This window comes from Tasmannia lanceolata, unplaced genomic scaffold, assembly GCF_043159265.1.
Source record: "Tasmannia lanceolata isolate RefF3 unplaced genomic scaffold, GAP_Taslan_0.1 ptg000002l, whole genome shotgun sequence".
Lineage (NCBI taxonomy): Eukaryota > Viridiplantae > Streptophyta > Magnoliopsida > Canellales > Winteraceae > Tasmannia > Tasmannia lanceolata.
In genome coordinates, this window is record NW_027518679.1 from 39657028 (window position 1) to 39671548 (window position 14521).

The 14521-nt window shown below is 40.5% G+C and overlaps 1 long non-coding RNA gene across 1 annotated transcript; it reads right to left on the bottom strand.

Annotated features, from left to right (window-relative positions):
- Nucleotides 1-2465: 2465 nt before the first annotated feature.
- Nucleotides 2466-9232, bottom strand: LOC143872222 (uncharacterized). The gene is made up of 2 exons (XR_013246984.1): nt 8675-9232; nt 2466-5647 (listed from the first exon to the last, which is right to left on the bottom strand). It is a non-coding gene; the product is annotated as an uncharacterized LOC143872222 (long non-coding RNA).
- Nucleotides 9233-14521: the final 5289 nt, after the last annotated feature.

Here is a 14521-nt window from a genome sequence, read left to right on the forward strand (position 1 = left end):
AAGATGATTCCTTGCTTGATAATGACTGCTTTTGATATATATCACCCAACGTATAAAATCACCCGATCCGGCAAGGATGGCCGAACCCTTGAAGAGATGAGGGAGAGGGATGAATTTTCTAAGAGAGGGGTTCTTTTTTCTTCTCCTCTTGGATGGTGGGATGAGAGGGTATTTATAGGAGAATGGGATAGGAGGTTAGGTGAGGTTAGGTGGTTTTGGATGGTTAGGATGAGAGGATGAGGTTAGGTAAGGTTAGGTGGGGTTAGGTAAGGTTAGGTGAGGTTAGGTGAGGTTAGGTGAGGTTTGGATGGTTAGGATGAGAGGAGAGGTTAGGTGAGGTTAGGTGAGGTTTGGATGGTTAGGATGAGAGGAGAGGTTAGGTGGTTTTGGATGGTTAGACCCAGGTCAAGATCTGCCATTGATCTAACGATTTACGGAAATCGGGTCTCGAAATGGAATCAGGGTCCGGGCTATGAAGTGACCCTAGCTTATTTTGTCCCGATTGATGATCCGTAAAGTCAGATCAAAATATTAATGACCTAAAACATATAAATCAATGATAGAGGGGGTTCTCACATGGATTTAACACACTAATTTCTTTGTTGATTAAAACAAAACAAAATGGGGTGTCTACAGATGCCCCTCTTTGGTAGAGATGACGTAGTCATTGAATACCAAAGCAAAAAATGACAAAACCATTTTGCGTAGCTTTAATCGACAAAGAACTCTCTAGACACAACGTACCTTAACATAATGCAACCTTCACATAATGCAATACCCTAGATGAAATCTTGGAATTTGGAATGCAAAAAAAAAAATCCCGCTGCGGTGCCGCTCACAAACGGGCAACGAGAGAAGATGAGACCATTCACAAATGGATTCAGAAAATGAGATACCGTTCAGAAACGGGCTCAAAGAGGATAGGAGGCCATTCACAAATGGATTCGGACAATGAGGTATCGTTCACAAACGGTCTCAAGGAGGATAAGAGACCATTCACAAATGGACTCGAGAAATGAGGCACCGTTCACAAACGGGCTCAAGGAGGACATGAGACCATTCCCAAATGGACTCAGAAAACGAGACACCGTTCACAAACGGGTTCAAGGAGAAGACGAAACCATTCACAAATGAACTCGACAAATGAGGCGCCGTTCACAAACGGGCTCAAGGAGAACACGAGACCATTCACAAATGAACTCGAGAAATGAGGCGCCGTTCACAAACGGGCTCAAGGAGAACACGAGACCATTCACAAATGAACTCGAGAAATGAGGCGCCGTTCACAAACGGGCTCAAGGAGAACACGAGACCATTCACAAATGAACTCGAGAAATGAGGCGCCGTTCACAAACGGGCTCAAGGAGAACACGAGACCATTCACAAATGGACTCGAGAAATGAGGCACCGTTCACAAACGGGCTCAAGGAGAACACGAGACCATTCACAAATGGACTCAGAAAATGGGACACCGTTTACAAACGGGTTCAAGGAGAAGACGAGACCATTCACAAATGAACTCGAGAAATGAGGCGCCGTTCACAAACGGGCTCAAGGAGAACATGAGACCATTCACAAATGGACTCGGAAAAAGGAGACACCGTTCACAAACGGGTTCAAGGAGAAGACGAGACCATTTACAAATGGACTCGAGAAAAGAGGCACCGTTCACAAACGGGCTCAAAGAAACAAGAGAATTTTTATGAACTTGAATTTGTCGTAGGATTGGATTTTTTTGAATTAAGGATTTGGATTTGATAAATTTTTTATTTTTGGGAAATGAGGTACCGTCCGTAAACGGGCTCAAGGAGAAGACGAGACCATTCACAAATGGACTCGAGAAATGGGGCACCTTTCACAAAAGGGCTCAAAGAGGACATGAGATTTTTCGTAGGATTGGATTTTTTTTTGAAGTAAGGATTTGGATTTGCTAAATTTTTTATTTTTGGGAAATGAGGTACCGTCCGTAAACGGGCTCAAGGAGAAGACGAGACCATTCACAAATGGCCTCGAGAAAAGAGGCACCGTTCACAAACGGGCTCAAAGAGGACATGAGATTTTTCGTAGGATTGGATTTTTTTTTTTTAGTTAAGGATTTGGATTTGATAAATTTTTTATTTTTGGGAAATGAGGTACCGTCCGCAAACGGGCTCAAGGAGAAGACGAGACCATTCACAAATGGCCTCGAGAAAAGAGGCGCCGTTCACAAACGGGCTCAAAGAGGACATGAGATTTTTCGTAGGATTTGAATTTGACGTAAGATTGGATTTGTTTTTTTTTTTTTTGAATTGGGATTTGATTTGATGAATTTTTTATTTTTGGGAAATGAGGTACCATCCGTAAACGGGCTCAAGGAGAAGAGGAGACCATTCACAAATGGCCTTGAGAAAAGAGGCACCGTTCACAAACGAGCTCAAAGAGGACATGAGATTTTTCGTAGGATTTGAATTTGACGTAAGATTGGATTTGTTTTTTTTTTTTTTTTTTTTGAATTAGGATTTGATTTGATGAATTTTTATTATTTTTATTTATTTATTTTTGTATTTTTGGGAAATGTGGCACCGTCCGCAAACGGGCTCAAGGAGAAGATGAGACCATTCACAAATGGCCTCGAGAAAAGAGGCACCGTTCACAAATGGGCTCGAAGAATTTAGAGGTTTTCATGAATTTGAATTTGACGTAGAATTGGATTTGATGAATTTTAGATTTTTTTTTTTTTTTGAACTCAATGAAATCGGGGACATTATAGATCGTGCCCAGTAAAGATATTGGAAACCAAGACTTTGACGAATGATGAGATGACCAACCTTATGAACGAAGAACCATTAGTAACAAGAATGGATTCGGAACACTTTTATGAAACTTCAACAAGATTTTTCTCAATGAGACTGTTGGTCTTGTCTTCTGGGGATTTTGATAACTGAAACCTTGAACAAGACAGTTGAGATTGGTAATTTAGAACAATGGCTCTCTTGGATATAATCATGGAAAAGTGGGATTTGCCTCTTGACAGGTGTTTAGATAAACATTTCTTGACCAGGATAGTATTTAACAACTGGAAGGAGATTCCGAATTTTAATGGTTCATCTTTCTGAGAAATTGGCTCAACCACCATTGCATCTGGGGCTCTTCCAAGCTTAAGGTGCCTTCCTGGGGTATGATCTTTTTACGAAAGTTGGGCTTTCTGATGTTTCTACTTCTGAACTCTTCTGAGTTGATCTTCTTTGAAATGTAGCTGTTTGACTAGATTCTCGAACTCCTTCATACGATCGCAGGGAGCTGACGAGGCTGGGCCTTCTTCACCGAGACAGTTGCATCATTTGGACACCAGGACGACGATTGACTCTTTCTAAAGAGAAAACTTAGATAAAATGCACTACTCAAAAGATTGAGCAGCTCTGAAGGAGTGAACATAGAATGACAAAGATTGACTGACTACACTGACAGACACAGTAATACTTCTGACTTAGTTAATATTTTATTTGGTAAGTCTATCCTTTCAAGGAATGTTTTTTCCAATTGGTGCACATGGGACTTCTTCCTTGAAACAGTAATGCCTCAAGGATTTAATTACGCCCCTTAAGATTGCTTAGCTTCAATGCCCCCAGTTTTGAGGATATCACTTGAATTTGCTTGAATTTCAGTTGATCTTCAGTCTTGATACCGGCTGTAGCCTTCTTATACTGATTCTCTTACCGTGACCAAGTTACCTTTTCAGGGTTTTTAACTTGGCGGACCGCGCTAGCCTTAACTTTTGCCTGAACCACCTTTCTAGGTTTTCGGTCCAGCAGGCTATCCCCTTAGCTTTTGCCTAAGCCGCCCTTTCGGGTTTTCAACTTAGCAGGGAAATGATCTTAAATTTTGCCTAGACCGCCCTTTCAGGTTTTCAGTCTAGCAGATCTTCAAACTCCGTTCTTTTTTTTCTTTTTTTTTTCTTTTTGTGTTTCGGGACCTAGATCATTAAATCTGAACACCGGAGGGACTTTATAGGTAGGATAGGGCTTTACAAAGAATGGCTTAAGGCTCAACAAAGATTTCGACCAAACCTGTGAACAGGTTGCCTCCATATCCCCATGTAGGAATTAGGACGTGTGTAGTTCAGGGCAAATGCCCCTAGTTTGAAGATAAATTGTTTGAAGGTTAATTGATTTTTCTTTTTTTCTTTTCTTTCTGGAATAATTAACTTCTCTTCTTTTGGAACTTGTCCCTCTTTTTTTTTTGGAACGATTGATTTTTCTTTTTCTTTTTCTTTTGAATCGACCGAACTCGGTTTAACCGAGCTGCCTACGTACCCCAGTGTAGGGATCAGGTCTCGCGTAGTTCGGGGGCGAATGCCCCGAGTTTGATGGGTTTTCAAGAAAATTTTACTCAGGCTCGAAGGGTTTGCAATCGGTATTCTTTTGACGTTGGGTTCTGATTTTGGGATTTATTCGGCCAAAGGAGGCCTTCCGATGTTCAGATTGGCTAGAGTCCGTCTGGTTGTGATTATTTTTTTCTTTTTTGTTTTGTTTTGTTTTTTTTTTTTTTTTTTTTTTTACGGAGTTTGACGGCATTTCCAGGTAAGAGATAATGGATCTTCTTCTTCCAAGATTCTAAAGTGTGCTTTCGACTTTCATAGAGCGAAACTTGTTCTTTGACATCCTCCATCTATGGATTCGTACTCTCGATATCTGATGATCATTTTTCATTGTTTGCTCTTGAACTTTTCATCTTGAATTTGTTGGCTTTTTGCTATGAATTTGAGAACCAAGGTCATTGATTGGAAATATGAAAGTTGTTTCCACTCTATGCCCCTTGTATAGCATATATCTTCTCACTTTCTTCATTTTCTTTGAGCTTTCCATCTATGTCTTGCCCCTGGTATCGGTTGTAGCTTTTCTAGACAATCTTCTTATTCTTGAAATAATTTTATCAATTCTTCACACTCTTTAGAGGGTAATGTATTTTCAATCGGCATTCACTGAATCAAAGTTTCAGTGCCAGTGTTTATCATTTCAATTTCATCTTTGAAAGGTTGGGATTGGCGCTCCTCCTCTCGTTCAAGTAATTGCTGTGACTCAAGTGGAGTTTCGTCAATTTTGTCCTCATTTGAAGAGGGAGTCTTATTTTAAGATCAGAAGCACACTTAAGAACAGACACAAGTGAACTTTTTGGAACTGACTGAAATTTTATTTAAAGAAAAGCTATTACATCAGACGACCTATCCTGAACATGCTCAGGATTCACAACTCTAAATAAGAAAGGGAAACAGAAGATAACTTGCCTGGACTAGGCATTGACCTTTAACTGTAAGACCGGACTCAACAATTATACTGACCATGATGACTGACTCAACATAAAATAGTAAGTGACTAAAACTTTAACTGCTGCAACTGTTTGGCGTTGAAGGCTCGGCGAAGGCTGGTTCGTTCTGAACATCATCATGGCTGATACTTTCAATTTTGGACAATGATGACTGATTCGCATAGGGAAATGCCCCTAGCTCAAGGATTCTGAGAGTGAACTCTGAAGGACTTAGCAAAATAATCTTGAAAAAGGTAGCCCCTAGAGGAGGAACAGACCAGGGGTACAAGCAAGATTGGATTATCTGGACCAGGCATGATCAGATCATGAGAACGCATAATCGAAAGATTGTGAGATTCTGCATCTGCCAGTTAGGGGATGGCATGAAGATACGATCGAATCGTATGACAGAAGAACGAAAGACGCACGATCAAAAGATTAGATGAGATAGCATAAGATTGCTTTCAACGGATAGATCATGAATGACTAATCCTATGAGATCTTTGGAAATGATGGGATTTATATCCTAACTCAAAGGGAATTTTTTTTTTTTTCACATTTTATCAGTGTTACCTGAAGGCATCAACCTTAATCCTAATCTATCGGAGTGGAGAGAGAATCTCGACTCATGACTTTGTTCGTGTATATAAGGACCGATCGTGACCATTGGAAGATGGACCACGGCCTAATCTAAACACCAATGGGTAGGATATCCTAAACTAGGCTCACACACGTGATGCACATGTGTTCGTATACTACATGCATGTGTGGGTTAATCTAGGGGTAAGGCCAAGAGTTCCCTTAGCGCGAATCCCTGCTCGATATACTGTACCAGTGTCCGGCGTATCAGTACGTGAACAAGAGATCCGTTTACGTACCATAAAGGTACCAGGCTAAGGGTGGAATGCTTCTCTAGCACAGAGGCACCAGGTGATGAAATCCCAGTCAACCATGCTAGATAACACTCCGGGTTCCTAAAATAGGACGTGTGTGCACGTGAGATGCAAGGGTTTAGATGCAAGTGATGTAAGTGTGTGCAATAAGTTCGCGCGATCTATGATGCCTTCAGGTTTTGTTAGATTAAGTTTGAGTAAAATGTGATGAGAAAATAAAACAAGACAAACTAATCTGACAAGTATACAAGAGATAGAGTTCTTATGAGCCGGTTAAATTAAATTCAAATGAATTATCTTTTGGAATTTTAATGAAGTTAGGTGATCCCCAGCAGAGTCGCCAAACTGTGGTACCCGATCCCGCGAGAGGGGTGGGGCGCGAGCCGCCGCGCGCTCTCTCTTGGTCTCCCGTACCCACGCGATTGGCGTGTGCATTTAATTATTGATTTGAATTCGTCTTTCATGTGAACTTGGGATCACTAAGGCAATCCGAATTCCACACGAAAGAGACTGACAGAGTCGCCACCTAGATGTGGGATCTAGGACCCATAATTAACCAGAAATCTAGACTCGCTACCTGGTTACGAGAATGGAAGGTATGGGGAGTTATCCACCACATGCACCATTCCTGCCCGATAATCGGTCTTCGATTCCAAAAGCTAACTCTTTTAAATTTATTTTAAATGGCTCATTCAACTCTATGTTAATGTGCGAACTAAGTGACATGCATCCTATGATCTAATTTCAATGAGAATCCTAAATGTGTATCTTGATTTATTAATTTGTCTGGATTCAATCTAAGTGAAAGTTCTCCTAGAATTCTAATTTCATGGAAAGTCCTAAGTGATTTGATTAAGTATTTACGAGAAAATTAATATACAAAACACCACAATTTGTTTGTGGTGCCGACTCGCGGGTGGTATGCCATCAGACATCCAAGCTGCCTACGTACCCAAGCCTTACTGGGATCAGAGTCGACGTAGTTCGGTGCACCTAAGCTAAGCTACTTATGCCTAACTCAACTAGGACACCGACCTAGACGGGATTGACTGTTTCAACAGTTTTAGGAGAAGTTATTTAATTCAAGTTGAGGATTTTATTATCTTAGGATTTCATCTAAGATGCTATATGATTCTCATCTAAATGCAAATGGTCCCTTAGACTAATGCAGGTTTGCCTACATCCTAGTTTACTAGGCTTGTCCTAGGGAAAGATTGGGTGACTAGTGTAACTAGACCTATGGCACGGTTGCTATACATAGCAAACGTCCGTGATGAGGCTGGACTCCTAACTCTAGGACTCCCTAAAACCTAAGACTCCCTAAAACTTAGGACACGACACGACACCGGTGTTCCTAAATTGGGCTCTAAGGGTCCTTACGACGGAAACCGTAATCCAACGGTTCCGAGAGACACGGGGTGAATCGATTTCAGTTCTTGAGGTTAGTGAAAAAAGGGATGGAAGAGATGATGAAATAGTGTGAGGGAATGGGAAAGATAGAGAAAGGTGCGACTGAACTTGGGAGTGCCAAATTGCCTACGTACCCCACGATGGGGATCAAGCCACACGTAGTTCCGCTGGCGAGGTTGCTTGGATTTTGGAAGACAGAATTGGTATTTGTATCTGGAATCGGGTTTGCATTTGAGCATTGGACTTGAGATTCAGAAACATTGATCTAGCAATGGGATTTTGGAATTGGGAATTTGCATCAAAGAATTGAGCATATAGGAATCATCAAGGGTTTGAATTTTCGGAATTCAAAGTGGGCGGGCTTATGAGATTCGGCCAAATGGATTCAGACATGCGACTCGGATTGTGTTGGGATATTACTTGGTTGGATTGGGTTAATGGTTAGGGTCAAGTGAGTCGGGTCTAAGTTAGGAGCAAACCCGAGACTAGCCATGGTCTAACTAGGAGGAAGCAGGGTACAAACCAGGGTGCGGACCAGGGTGCACCAGGGTGCGAACCAGCAGGGAACCAGGGTGCGAACCAGCAGGGGAACCAGGGTGCAACCAGCAGGGAACCTGGGTGCAACCAGCAGCGAACCTGGGTGCGAACCAGCAGGGAACCAGGGTGCGAACCAGCAGGGGAACCAGGGTGCAACCAGGAGGGAACCTGGGTGCAACCAGCAGCGAACCTGGGTGCAACCAGGGTCTAACCAGAGTGCGAACCAGCAGGGAACCAGGGTGCGAACCAATATCGAACCAGGGTGCGAACCAGTAGGGAACCAGGGTGCAACCAGCAGGGAACCAGGGTGCAACCAGTAGGGAACCAGGGTGCAACCAGCAGGGGAACCAGGGTGCGAATCAGTAGGGAACCAGGGTGCAACCAGCATCGAACCTGGGTGCAACCAGCAGCGAACCTGGGTGCAACCAGGGTCTAACCAGAGGCTAACCAGGGGGAAAACGGACCCTACATGCTTCCTAACATGGTTTTTCTTTTAAAGTAAAAGATATGCATGAAAACAGACCCTACATAGAATTGAAATAAATGCCTACCTCTTTGGAAACCCACTTTGTGTTTGATTTTTTCTTTGATGTTAATTCCTTGAAGATGATTCCTTGCTTGATAATGACTGCTTTTGATATATATCACCCAACGTATAAAATCACCCGATCCGGCAAGGATGGCCGAACCCTTGAAGAGATGAGGGAGAGGGATGAATTTTCTAAGAGAGGGGTTCTTTTTTCTTCTCCTCTTGGATGGTGGGATGAGAGGGTATTTATAGGAGAATGGGATAGGAGGTTAGGTGAGGTTAGGTGGTTTTGGATGGTTAGGATGAGAGGATGAGGTTAGGTAAGGTTAGGTGGGGTTAGGTAAGGTTAGGTGAGGTTAGGTGAGGTTAGGTGAGGTTTGGATGGTTAGGATGAGAGGAGAGGTTAGGTGAGGTTAGGTGAGGTTTGGATGGTTAGGATGAGAGGAGAGGTTAGGTGGTTTTGGATGGTTAGACCCAGGTCAAGATCTGCCATTGATCTAACGATTTACGGAAATCGGGTCTCGAAATGGAATCAGGGTCCGGGCTATGAAGTGACCCTAGCTTATTTTGTCCCGATTGATGATCCGTAAAGTCAGATCAAAATATTAATGACCTAAAACATATAAATCAATGATAGAGGGGGTTCTCACATGGATTTAACACACTAATTTCTTTGTTGATTAAAACAAAACAAAATGGGGTGTCTACAGGACTGTCTCGGAGTTCCAAGCTCTGAGTTTCGAGAAGCCTATTTCAGCAGGTTTTTAAGTTTGTTTTAGTCTCATGTACTTCCAATTTTATACATAGTTGGGATTGTTATGAGGGTTCCAAAGTCTTGGAACACCACAAGGACAAACACTTAATCATTTAGTTCATTTAGGGGTGTGTGATCACTTCATTTATGCTTCTCAAAACCTAAACTAGGATTGGATCTTTACAATCTAACAAGACTTCAAAGAATGATCTTCACTTTGCATTGCTTCAACTCTTCTTGGTTCTTGGATCTCCAATGACTTTGGCCTTCCGAATACGGTCCAATAAGAGCTTCTTGGACTTGATCCGAACAACCTTGATATCACACTATTTATGATCTACAACTAAGACAAACAAACACATTAGTGAAATAAAATCACTTAAGTTTGGAATCATCAAAAGAAGATGGGAATGCCAAGGTGGGAATCATTGGGCTTACGGTCTCTCCCTTTTTTATGATGACAAGCACAAGAGATTTTCCAATAAAAGCGAACATATTTTTCTTACTCTAGATTTTTCTCCCCATTTCTCATCAACAAAAAGATGGGTCAAAAAATCAAAGGCATAAAATTTTTAATTTTAAGCACCTCATTTTTCAAGGAAAAAATCAAACATATAACTCCCCCTATTTAGAATACTAATACAACACAAGAGGGGATTTTAAAAACCATAATAGAATGATATTCAAATTTAAGTGCAAGCCCCTAATCTCAGATAAATATATGAGTAGAATCATGTGGGGGCTTTGGGAACCCAAGCTTTCTTGGTCCCACAACTATCCCTAATCATAGATGCACATAGGAATTGATAGTGACCATAAATTCCACAATAATGGCATCTAACATGAGGGTTAGATAAACTAGTCTTATCATAAAACACATGTTTAGGTCTATGACTAGCCTTCTTCATGATTATGTCAATGATTTTATCACCATTTAAAAATCCATGAAGACATAATCTTAAGCTTTCATTTTCATTATGAGATGGGTTATTTGTTTTAAAAACTCATTATTCTCATCTTCATAACAATTGGAAGAGCTTGCCACATTTTGGAATTTGACTATTTGGCAAGTTTTCTCATCCAAACAACCCTTAAGGATTGCAATCTCAAGTTTAAGATTTTTAATTTGCACTTGACCTTGAGATTTGGAAGAAGATGATTCATTTTTCAACATATCAAGCTCATTTTCTAATTTGGAAATAAATTTCTTAAGAGCTTTATTTTTTGAAATTTGGGAATGCAAAGTATTATGTAATTCATCATAAGACATGCTTCCACTATCACTACTAGATGAACTATGAGAAGGGTTTGAATTTACCTCATCTTTATGGGTGAGTGTCATGAAGCATAAATCATCTTTATTTGTTTCCCTTTCACTTGAGCTTTTGCTTGAAGCACTTGATGCATCCCAAGCGGCTACAATACCTTTGTTCTTCTTCCAATCGTTCTTATTTCCTTTGTACTTCGAGGATGATGACTTGGGAAGTGGACACTCTGATCTTTTGTGTCTCGTCTTCTTACAATTGTAGCATCTTATTCTAACCTCTAAGTCACTTTCTTTTTCTTTTTATCTTTCTTGTGCTTCTTTCTCCATAAGCTTCTGAATTTTCTCAACGCTTCCTCTTCATCACAATCCGCTTCACTTGAGGATGATGAGTCCGCCTTGGAGGCTTTGAGTGCTAGGGACCTACTATCTTTTTCTTTCTCTTTTGGTTTCTTCTCCTCTTGTCGGCTAATGAGGAGCATCTCATGAGTGATAAGAGATCCTAAAATCTCCTCCAAAGTGAGCTTAGAGAGATCCTTTGATTCTTGTACGGCGGTAACCTTTGGATCCCAATGTGGAGGAAGTGACCTAAGCAACTTACCCACAAGCTCATCATTAGGATAAGATTTATCAAGATTAGCCAATTCATTTGTAATTTTAGAAAATCGGGTAAACATTTCGGATATGTTTTCATATAGATTCAATCTAAACATTTCATATTTGCTCTTTAACAAGTTTACTTTAGAATCCTTGACTTGAGATGTTCCCTCATAGGTAATGGCAAGGGTATCCCAAATAATCTTGGCGGAATAAAAAAGAGCTACCCTATTAAACTCCTTCGTACATAAGGCACAAAATAAATAATTAATACCTTTGTAGTTCAAGTTTGCTTGCCTTTTCTCTACACCATTCCATTCTTCAAATGGTTTAGAAGGCAAAGTGTATCCATTGTTAACAATATGCCAAAGCTCCACATCTATCGAAAGAAGATAGATGCACATCCTTGTCTTCTAATGTCCATAGTTGGTTTTGGGAATTGATTAGGTAGTCTATATTGCATATGGTGCATATACAATATGGACTACCTAATCAATTCCCAAAATACTCCCCATTTTGGCAACAACAAAAAGGTAGGAATATGCAAGTGAAAGTGCAAGTGGGGTGTCAAGATGAAGAACAACTTATAAGAGTTATTCAAAGTGTAAATGATGTGTCAATGAAGCTCATATGATGCTTATCAAAATAGAAAACAAAGTAAAGAGCATTATAAGCATATTTATTTTTATTTCAAAAGATATGTAAGTTAAGCACAATTATAGGGGCAATAGACTGTGAGCATATCACAATGGTCTATATAAACATGAAAAAGCAACCATTTGGCTCTCCTCCTATTTATTTGTCATTGGCCCTAGGTGAAACCTATGTGAAAGGGCATGACCAGGCAAAATGATTTAAAAGGTGAGTGATTTAAACACTTGGGCTTCATTTGCAACTTGTAAAAATGAGTCTATAACATTTAACACAAGTGCATTTACTAACCCTTGTTCAATTAAAGCATAAACACAAGTAAGGTTGGAGATTACCAATCACCACACGTGCAAGAGAATGAAAGGAAGAGAGAGAGAGAGAGAGAGAGAGAGAGAGAGAGAGAGACAATGGACACCACAATGAGGACACAAAGATTCTATAGTGGTTCGGTCACAACTTGACCTACTCCACTCTTCCAAGTTTGGCTCCTTGGGTACTCCACTATGCTGAGATTTCAAGCCTAATCTCGAAGCTCTTACAATAAGCTTTTCCATTCTCAAGGGCCAAAGTGAAGCCCGTCGCACAAAGCCTTCGCAAGGGAATCAAACCTTCACACATGATTCACCTTTCTTCACGGGCTTAATCAGAGACCCTTTTCTTCACCTTTCTTTACGGGCCGAAGAGGAGACCCTCACATGAAGAGCAAATAAAAATAAAAACTCTCTTGCCTCTTAATAGGCGGATTACAACATTGATAGCTCACATTCACTTCAAGAATATACAAATGTAAAGCCCTATGGAGTGCCTCTTGATAACATGTAGAAATGGAAGATCAAAGAGGTTTTTAGCTTTTGAAATAAAAAGTTGAAGGTCAAAGAGAAATGGGATTTGATCTTTCTCTAATGTTCAAAAGCTTGTAGAGATAAGTTAATGATGTAATATAGTTTATTTGAAAATATGACAGTTTGGGGTAAAACTGTAAATAAATGGCTTGAAAAAGTCAAGCAGAAAACGCCCTATTCTATTTTCAAATTTCTTACCGTCGTTGTTGACCGGCCACATGGCGGTTGCCCCGCGAGGGCTTACTGTTTGCTCAAAAAATTTGGCTCAAAAACCTTTCTCGGTTGAACGACCCACGGTGGTTGCCCGCCCTAGGCCAAATTGGAATGTTCTGTTTGAAACAGAAACGCATCCGCGGTCGCCCGACTTAACCCGATCGACCGGCCCTATTAAATTCGAGATGGCCTGGATTTTCAGGTTCCATCGCGCGGTCGGCCGGTCGACCGGCCCTGAGTGAAATTCAATTTTAACTTTAAAATCCAGGGAATTTTGGGCAATGGTCTTTGGGCTTAAGTCCAAGGTTTTCAAACACATTTTTGGGTGTTTTAATGGTTTTCAAAGATGTAAAATGTTAAGTATAAAAACCATTTGAAAACCTTTTGAAAGTGCATTTAAACATAAAATCAAGAGGACTCCAAATACATTCTAAAAATAGGAACCTTAAGTCTTCTTGGAATGTCTTGGCCCCTTTGTACTTTCTTGGACTTCTTCAGCTTGTGTGAACATCTTGTCCTTGTCTTGGCTCTTGTGACTTGTCCTCCAATCTTCAATGCATGTTGAGGTACATGAGGTGTCACCATGGCATGTTCAACTCCAAGCTCCTTCTTGACACTTGCTTAGGAACTTGTGCGATCTTCATGATGAGCTTCTTTACTTGAGCCTCTTCAAATGAGGATGACTCCAATGTAGGTACAAGGTCTTGGTTCCTTCGATCCTTGATCCACAAGTCATATGTTGTGAAGAGTTGTGTAATGGTAATTATGACATGAAATTCCTGTATACAACACAACACCTCAAAGCAACACATCAGCCCATAAATGCTAATCAATTTGGTTTGCTAGCATCAAAACAAGAAGGTAAGAGGAATGATTAACCCATGGGAACCCTTGGGCTTACAATTGGACCCATCAAAGAAAGGAGGTCAAGTTGTGGAATGGCCTTCTGGAAGTCTGGTTCCAATCATGTTTGCCATTTCACAAATAGAAAAGTTGCCAATGATCTTTCCCTTGTTAGATTTGAAAAAACCTTACCAAAGTTTAAGAAATATCTTCTAAGAGGCAAGGCTCTGATACCAAGTGAAATTCCAATGTCAGGCCCAAGTATGCTTATTGGCAACTTAAGAGGAGGGAGATTAGGTTTTTATAAAATTAAATTTTTAACCTTTTGAAAACTTTAACTCAATTAAAGATTAAGAGATAAAAAATAATTAAGTAAGAAAGTTAAATCTAAAGTGCAATGCAAATGAAAAGAGCAAGAGTAAAGAAAGAGTGCACCCAAGATTTAAAGTGGTTCGGTCCTCAAACACGAGGCCTACTCCACTCTACTAACCAAATACGTTAATGGCTTCACTATGTTGATCTTCTTAACCTTGGCGAAGACCGGTGCCAATTACAATCTCCAATTGCTTTAACCTTGGTGCCAATCGTAGCCACGGAGAGAGGGCTTCGCTTCTCTGAATACTCGCCCAAATACAATGATTTGTCAGGAAAGAAAGAACACAAAAAATCCCTTCCAAAGGGTTACAATCTTGAAGAGGATGTACA